Genomic DNA, 8,827 nt, shown 5'->3' with positions numbered 1-8,827 from the left:
GTATCTACTCTCTTGAGTGAAATAAAGATTACTATTTAATTCCCCTTCTTCCCCAGAATAGCATCTATTCTCTAGGAGGCTGGGTCCAGGGTCCAGAGGTGCATATCTTTCATGTGTAAGGTCTTGAGTATTATGCCTGCATTACCTGCCCCTACCTACTCCCCGACACTGCCAGATGTAATCCTGGAGGCTCCTGAGCACCACCAGTGTGGCCCCAATGTGCCCCAGTACTGCATTATTGATCCCTAATATTGAACCATTCAGCTTGGTTGACCAAGTGTCACTGGAATTGGCCCCTAGTTCTCCTGAGCACTATTTGAGAGGATCCTCCCTAACAAAAATTAAAACAAAAAAGATCTACTAAATAGCACCTTTTAAATACACATTATTAAAACTTTTGATTTAGTCACAGGACAATAGCTAAAAAAAAAGTACTTACAGAAAATAATAATTTATTTTCCTTGGAAATGCTCAAGTAAGTGCTGACACTTTGCTGGCTGCAGCAGCAGGCATGGCCCCATCTAGTCTTGTGGGAAGCTGCCTGGACGCTTGCAGGCTGATTATTCATTGTGAGTTTGCACTGTGGGTGATGGCCAGGCCAGACGAGAGGGCCAGAGTTGACCTCTGTTCCAACTGAGAACTAACCCGCCAGGAGCTGCAGGGAATTCAGAGTACCAGTGACAGTTGCCAACCTGGGTGAGCCTGATTGGTGGCTTCTGGTCCCCCACACACAATCAGTGGCCTTGACTTTTCACTTCTCACCAGGGGCTAAAGCAGCGTTCAGCAATCTTTACTACAGTCCCTCTTTAAATGTTTCCTGAGAGAAAAATCAGATTCTGACCCTCTATCAGCCAGCTGCTTTTCTGGAGGTGAGATTTCTGAGAGGGAGCAGAGGGTGGGGAGCATTAAACGGCAGCCAGAGAAGGCAGCTGGGGCCCCATTGTCTAGGATGAACAAAGAGCAGACTGTGTAGGCCTGTAACTCCCCCTGTGCTTCCCCACAACCCCCAAATCGCTCCAGACTTGGCCTCGGTGATTGGTTCTTTCTTCCCCTAGGATCTTGAAAAAAAGAAAGAAAAAGCAAATTGGTTTCAGAAAGTTACAGAGCCAAATTGAAGCCTGAGTCACCCCATCCAAGCCTTCGGGTTAAGGAGTAGCTTGCATGGATATAGGCTGAGTCCAGTCTCCACACTGGCAGGGCATCACCCATGTGATCTGAAGGCTATGAAGGAGCACATTGGAAGAGAACCTGGAGGGGGTCCTGCCCCCTACCCCCCCACCCCCCCGCTGCAGTACTTTTGAAGTTTTTTGAAGTTAGGTTAACCCTCTTTCCCTGAAGTTCCAGGTCTTTGGGGTTTCAGCCATGCTGTACTGTATCACTGTGATGCCAGGGGCATAGTCGGCCACCAGCTGATAGCTGGAATCAGAGCACAGTTTTGGAGGGTCCAGAAAAATCCCAGGGGACAAAGAAGAAAGGAAGAATCCAAACCCCAGGAGCTCTGTCTGTTAGGGGCAGTCAGACATCCTGCCCCTAACCTGCCCGCAGGAGGGCACCGGAAGAGCTAGGGGCAGATTGCCACATGGGGCGAGGCAGCCATGTGGAGGGCACAGGCACCAGGTGACAAGAATGTCACTAGCAAAGCAGAGAGAGGAAGCGATGGTTCCTCATTGGAATTGCTACACCATTTGGGGGTAGGGATCTTCTTAGCTGGTGAGGGGAGCTAATAATAGGGGGGCCCTGGGGCTTCCCCTTGGGGATTGGCTGCCTGGCGAACTGGGAAGGACCGAGTTGTCTAGGCTTCGGTTCAGGGGTGGGGAACCTCACAGGGGCAGGATGAGGCTCGGGCCTGGCCTGGGGCTCTCAGTTTCTTGGAACGTCTCTGTCATGCTGGTTGTGTGGTCCTTTCGTACTGGGTTAGAACTTCTGCAGGCTGTGGCACCCACTCTGTCGTCGGTCACGCTGCTTATGTCACCGTTATCTGACATGGATTCTGTAATTACTTGCAGGTTGTGCTTGGAGGAAAATGGAAAGTTGGCCTTCTGATTGCTTTTCTTCCTTTTAATCTTTTTGGAGGTGGCGGCACCGCTGGTGATGCTGCTGCTAACTGCTGGCTCTGCTCTCAGGAATCACTCCTGGCCGGGCTCGGCGGCCGTATAGGGTGCCAGGAATGGAAGCCGGGTCAGCCGTGTGCAAGGTAAATGCTCTATGAGCTATGTAATCACTCTGGTCCCTGCTTTTACTTCTTGATTCAAGTCTCCTAACGGTTCTACAACCATCAGCTTGAGCTGTTTTCCAAGCTAAGGGGGAATTTTTTTAAAAAAGTAGGAAATAGTAAAAACTCAAGTGTCTTTTGCTACATGTGGTCCCAGGCCCAAGGCATGCAACAATTTCTACTTAAATGGAAGGAATGTAGGATCTGATACATAGTTTCATTTATTTTAATTCTTTTTGCACCATACCTCGCCTTGCTCGGAGACTACACCTGGCTCTGTGCTCAGGGGCCACTCCAGGCAGTGCTCAGGCACTACATGTAGTGCCAGAGTCTCACCACAGCCCTGGCTGGGTCTGTAGGGCAAGTGCCGTAACCTCTGAGCTATCTCTCCAGCCCATTGTTACATCTCTTTTTCCTTTTGGGCTCACACCCTGCTATGCTGGGACCTTACTCCTGGCTCTGTGATTATTCCGAGACCATATGCAGTTCCAGAGACCAAATCCAGGTTAGCTTCAGGCAAGGCAAGCGCCCTAACTTTTGTTTTATCTTTCTGGCCCAGGATACCTGGTTTTAAATACTGACTTCTGTCATCTGCTACATAATTCCCTTTCTCATGAGTGGTTGTGGGAGGTAAAGGTATCTGAGAGAGAAGTGCACCGGGTCTGCTACATGTTGACCCAAAATTCTGTCATTGCTATGGTTCCTCAGAACTCTGTTTAATCTTCCTCCTGGCCCTGATCTGTCTCTCATACTACAAGGAAAATAGGCATTTCTGCCTAGATCATAGTGCAGTGACTTTTTGTTGTTTGTGTAGGGGGTGTGGGGGGAGTGCATAACTGGCTGTGCTCAGGGCTTACTCCTGGCTCTGCACTCAGGGTTCTCCTCAGAATGGGCTCATGGTACCCTAGGGGATACCGAGGATCAAACCCTGGTTGACTGATGCAAGGCGAGCACCTTACCGCTCTTGCCCCTGCAGTGGCCTGCTCAATCTTTTTTGGCAGCTTAGCATCTAGATAATATTCCGCTGAATGGAAATGTTAGATTTTTATCCATGTCACCATTTTATCCATTCACCAACAATAGAGCATTTGGAATTTCCTCCATGTTTTACTGTTAAGGATACTGCTGATATATGCAGAAGTTTCTTGAGCATATAAGGAAGTAAAACTTCTGGGTCAAATACACCCGTCTTCAGCTCTTCAGCCTTCCTAGAGGTCACATATCTCTTCTCTCCAAAGTGGCATACCAGTTTGTCCTCCACACTCAACTAACAGGGTTTGAGTCACTCAGGCTCCATAGACCTGCCAACAACAGAAATGCTGCCATTTGGTAATTTTCACAAGGTTGTTATTTATTAGATGCAAATATTTTGTCCCTCTCCCTGCACTTGTTTTATATATATATAATATATTTAGTGAATTAAAATTATTTAATTGGATAGAGGGTGGTCAGTGTTCAAACCCAGGGTCTCCTGTGCAAGGTGTGTTGTTTATTGCTAAGTATATCTTCAACCTCTTAAGTTCTTAATTTGAATGCAATTAATAGTTTTTTTTGGGGGGGGGGAGGAAGTTTACTTCTGGCTCTGTGCTCAGGGCTCACTCCTGGCTCAGGGAACCCTGTAGGGCTGGGGACTGAATCTGGGTCTGCTGTGTGCCAGGTAGGTGTCCCATAGCGTACTATCACTCTGGCCCCTATAATGAATAGTTTGTACCTGTTTACTTCTGCCTTTTCTTTTTTTTTTCACTCATATTTTCATTGCTGGGAGAAAACAATCCTTCCTTACTTGGTATCATGAAGATACTTTCTGGTACCTGCATAATCTCAGAGCTATGTGCTTTTGCATTTCATATTTAGATGTTTGATTCACCTTGGAGTAGATTTGTGTGTGTTGTGGGAGGAATTCTTATTAATAACCAATTGTCACAGTTTGTTCTATTGGTAATTCCTCAATGGTTTTGTGTTTTAACCTCTGACTAATATTAAATGTTTATTCACCTGCACATCTATTTGGGCTCTTTTATATTGTTGCATTGCTCTATTTATTTCTGTCTCAGTAACCCATTAGATATCTGAGAATGTAAATTCTTATTTTTTCATGCCAGAGATTGAATCCAGGCCTCACCTATATAAGGTAAGTGCTCTGCCTCTGAGCTATATCCTTAGTCATAATAAGTTATTTTCTCTGATTTTTCAGTAACACTTTGACCATTGTTGGCTCTGTTTTCAAACTGGCTTGTCAAAATCAGAAAAAAACAAACAAACAGGAGTTCAGTTTTACTTTGGGGAGGAATGAAATTTTTATAATACTGAGTTGTATCTAGGACTATGATACATCTTTTTCTTTATTTATCTAAGTATCTTGAAATAACACAAACTTTCCTGGATAGAGCATTTGTTAATTTTTAGAAGAATTTATTTCTTAGAAGTTAATATCTTTACCACCGTTTTTTTTTATTTTTTGGCCACACCCAGTGGTGTTCAGAGCCTGGCTCTGCGCTCAGGGAACACTTCTGGTAGGGCTTGGAGACCATATATAGTGCGAGGCACTGAACCTGAGTGGGCCGTGTGCAAGGTGAATGCTCTAGCCATTGTACTGTCTCTCAGGACCCATCTCTCCTTGATCCTTTCTGCCATTCAATTCTATTTTAAAGTGTGATTTGGCCTCCGACCAACCAGTTTCGTATGACCACTGTGCAGATCTCTACCAATTCTGCTCTTTTATTTCTGCCCAGAACTTTTTCACTATGTCATTTTCTCTTTTTTAAATTAATCCCTTTATTAATTTAATATCTGGAAAGGGACTTATCTGTTATGATCAGTGTCTGACACTCAATAAATATGAATTAAATAATAAAATAATTATTCTTCCAGCAAGCGCATACCATGGGTAGTGTTCTCCCCCTATGTCAGGCGAGAAACTGCACTGGGAGGGGGTGAGTGATTCGCCTGAGCCACAGTTCCTGATAGTGACAGTGGGGAATAGCAGGGCTGAGATTGGAATCTCTGATTTCTAAAGATACACCACACTGCCCTTTTTATTTGATTAATTATATTTTTTCTGTTTTGTACAAACAGAAACTCAGGAGATTACTTCTGACTCTGTACTCAGAGATCACCCCTGGCAGTGCTGGGGGACCATATATTGTATTGGGGATAGAACTGGGGTCAAGTATACAAGGCAAGCACCTTAAGCATCTTGCTGTGTGGTCCTTTCGTACTGGGAGCCTCTTCGTTAGAATTTCTGCAGTGGGTGGCTGTGGCACCCACTCTGTCATCGGTCACACTGCTTATGCCACCAAGTTATCTGACTTGGATTCTGTAATTACTTGCAGGTTGTGCTTGGAGGAAAATGGAAAGTTGGCCTTCTGATTGCTTTTCTTCCTTTTAATCTTTTTGGAGGTGGCGGCACCCCTGGCGGCGCTGCTGCTAATTGCTAACTGTGCTCAGGAATCACTTCTGGTGGGGCTCAGGGGACTATACTGTCTCTCAGTATCCCCCCCCCCTTTTCACAGTTCTGAAGCAGGGTCAGAGAGAGAGTGTGAGGGTGCATCCCACCAATTTAGGTTCGAATCCCAGCACTGCTATATGATGCTCTGAGCACAGCTATGGTTCATGAGCATGATATGGGGAACAGACCCTGAGCAGTGGCAGGTGTGGCCTTCAAACAAAACAAATATAATAAAATAAAATTCTGAAACAGGAATCACAATCACGATCATGACCATCCTGTTGTTCGTCGATTGCCTCGAGCAGGCCCCAGTAACGTCTCCTTCGTCCTAGCCCTGAGATTTTTCAAAAAGTGCCATATTTAAGGCTCTTTCAGAGTTAGGAGAATGAGCCCCATCATTGTTACTGGTATTTGGCATATTGCGTACACCACGGGGAGTTTGCCAGACTCTGCCGTGTGGGCAGGTTACATTCGGTAGTCTGCCAGTTTGTCCAAAGTAGGAATAAGGTATTAAGATGTCGCACGGCCTCATTGCTGCCACGCACTTCCGGGAGCTGGGTTTTATAGTCTCTGAGTCTTGGCCATTGATGGGATTACACGGCGCCCGGAGGCCAGTTGGTGGGTGTGACCCTTGCCTACTGGAATTTGGAGGATCTGGGTGGAGGATGCTCAGCCCCGATCCGAGCAGGCTTGGAGATCTCAGCCCCGGGACCCGCATGCCTGTGTTCCTCTGCCAGTACCTTCATGCGTGTGGAGAGTGGTCTCAGCATGGTGGTGGCTGGTTCTGGAGGTCTTTGGCTGCTGGAGCCCTGGTTGGGGCGGGGAGGGAAACTCAACCGCTTCCCTCCAAGGGGCTCCAGCGAGGACAGCCAGGCGCGGGGGCAGGAGACTCTGCAGGAATCAGGGCAGACTAAAGCCCATTGGGTCTATATCCTTCTATGGCAACAGTCGTTTTTTATAACATACTTGGAACGGCAGCTAAGCTGGGAGCTAAGCCTTCAAGAGGTCATCTCTTGAGGTCACTGGTCCTCAACAAAAGTGGCAGGTCACCTCCTACTTCCCAGAAATATCAGGCAATTCATTTCCCCTCATCCCCCTTTCAGTTACAGGCTTTTGGAAAATGGATTCTATATAGATAGCAATTAATTTCTAAGTCTTCCTTTAAAAGGGACATTACAGTTCATTACAGTTTATTGCAAACAGATTATTTTAAGCAAGTCATCCCTAATGTTGAAACTCTAATCCTCCTCCCCCACCCTAATTTTTTTTTTAATTCTTTACTGTTTACAACAATTGCGAATAACTTTTTAAAAAAAAGTGGGTAGTACTTTACTGGGAACATATTCTAACACGTCAACTTTATTCAGTCACCCCAAATGGGCATATCTTAGACTAGGTTATAGTGACAAATTAGAGTCCATCCCCCACCCCTGCCAAAAGACACAGGATTAGGGAGTCATGTTGAAAGTCAGCTGGGTTTTCTTGAGAAAGGAAATTAAAAACAGACTCCACTGTTTACTTTGCTGAGGGGTTCTTTTTCTTTTCTTTTTAGATTGCACCCGGTGATGCTCAGAGGTTACTTCTGGTGGTGCTTGGGGGACCATATGAGATGCTGGAGATTGAACCCGGCTAGACCGCATGCAGGGCAAACGCCCTACCCAATGTATTATTGCTCTGGCCCCTTTGCTGAGTTTTGAAAGGAAAAAACCGAAAGTTTTCTGTGTCATTTGCCTTCCTGGGAGAATCTGAAGGATTTGCTCCTCTTTATACTGGCGCTGTCCCTACCTCTCCCAATAACACGGAGACGGCTCCACACAGTTGGAATCTGCAGCCCTGCCGGAGATCCATCTGTGGCCTCTTGAACAGAGCTGTGGATTTCAGAGGCTGATCTTTGTGTTCTGGTCAGTTTGCATGGAGGTAGTATAAGAAAGGAACTGCATTGATTACTGCGTGCCTGTTAACTTTCCAGGACAAAAATCTGGCTGGTTGGTTCGTGACTCTGTCCGTTGCAACTTGAGTACATAGCAAGAAGCAGTTTTTCTTCCGGAGCTTCTGATGTGTGGAATGTATGGTCAACCTATGGGGTTGTGTGGCAAACTGTGTTGCAATCTATGCTTTGGAAAATTTATCAGGAAGTGTCCTTATAATCTCTATCCCTACTTCTTGGGGCTGGAGCTATAGCACAGCGGGTAGGGCGTCTGCCTTGCACGCAGCCAACATGGCCGACCCGAGTTCGATTCCTCTGCCCCTCTCGGAGAGCCCGGCAAGCTACCGAGAGTATTCGATATGCCAAACACAGTAACAACAAAGTCTCCAATGGAGACGTTACTGGGCCCGCTCGAGCAAAATTATTTTTAGTTTGATATTTTTTTTTAGGCCATATCAGGCTGTGTTCAGGGATTACATGTGGCTCTGTGCTTAGGGATCACTTCTAGTGGGACTCAGGGGATCGTAGGTGGTGCTAGGAATGAAACCCAGGTCTGCCGCATACAAGTACCTGCTGTAATATTACTCCTGCTCCGTATCCCTTCTCCTTGACCCTACTCTTTCCATGTCTCTATTCTTGCTAGAGTGGGCAGTGAACACTTTTCTGCTTAAAAAACTAATCATAGAGCCAGAGAGATAGCACGGGGGTAAAGTCCTAGACGTGAAGCAGCCTACCCAGCCGTAAGTTTCCAGAAGAAAAGATGAGGTGGGTGCACTCATGTGGGACTCGAGCGTTAGGGGGCTGAGAGCCGCCTCCCCGGCCAGAAGACGGGTGAAGGATGGGGGAATGGAGAAACTGGAACCAGGTCCCAGGCTGGCCAGCTGTTGGTTTATTTCTCTCTCCTCCCCCTTGTAGTTTGATCTCTCCCTTCACAGAGCAGTCATAGTCATCACTTTGCTCATAGTCCTGGTCATCAGAGTTCCATCATCCTAGTCTTCTCATAGACCTCACAGTCCTCTCCTTCGTTATCTTTTCTTCCTCGTCTTATCGTAATCTCATAGTCCTCTACTTCAAGTCATCATCGTCATCTGGTTCTCCTTCTAATCCTCACAGATATCAGAGTTTCAAAGTCTCCATTCTCCTCTAGTCTTCAACGTCTAGTTGTTGACTTTCTAGTCCCCAGTGTGTAGTCTTCAGCATCTAGTCTTCAACATCTAGTCCCCAATGTCTTCAACATCTC

The 8,827-nt window shown here is 46.3% G+C and overlaps 1 long non-coding RNA gene across 1 annotated transcript; it reads left to right on the top strand.

Annotated features, from left to right (window-relative positions):
* The first annotated feature begins 766 nt into the window (after positions 1-766).
* Positions 767-7,321, top strand: LOC130036806 (uncharacterized). Its single transcript, XR_008794460.1, has 3 exons — positions 767-869; positions 2,007-2,194; positions 7,213-7,321. It is a non-coding gene; the product is annotated as an uncharacterized LOC130036806 (long non-coding RNA).
* The last annotated feature ends 1,506 nt before the right edge of the window (positions 7,322-8,827 follow it).

The sequence above is a fragment of the Sorex fumeus genome, unplaced genomic scaffold, assembly GCF_029834395.1.
Source record: "Sorex fumeus unplaced genomic scaffold, SorFum_2.1 ptg000067l, whole genome shotgun sequence".
Lineage (NCBI taxonomy): Eukaryota > Metazoa > Chordata > Mammalia > Eulipotyphla > Soricidae > Sorex > Sorex fumeus.
This window is presented reverse-complemented; position numbering and strand designations above follow the sequence as displayed.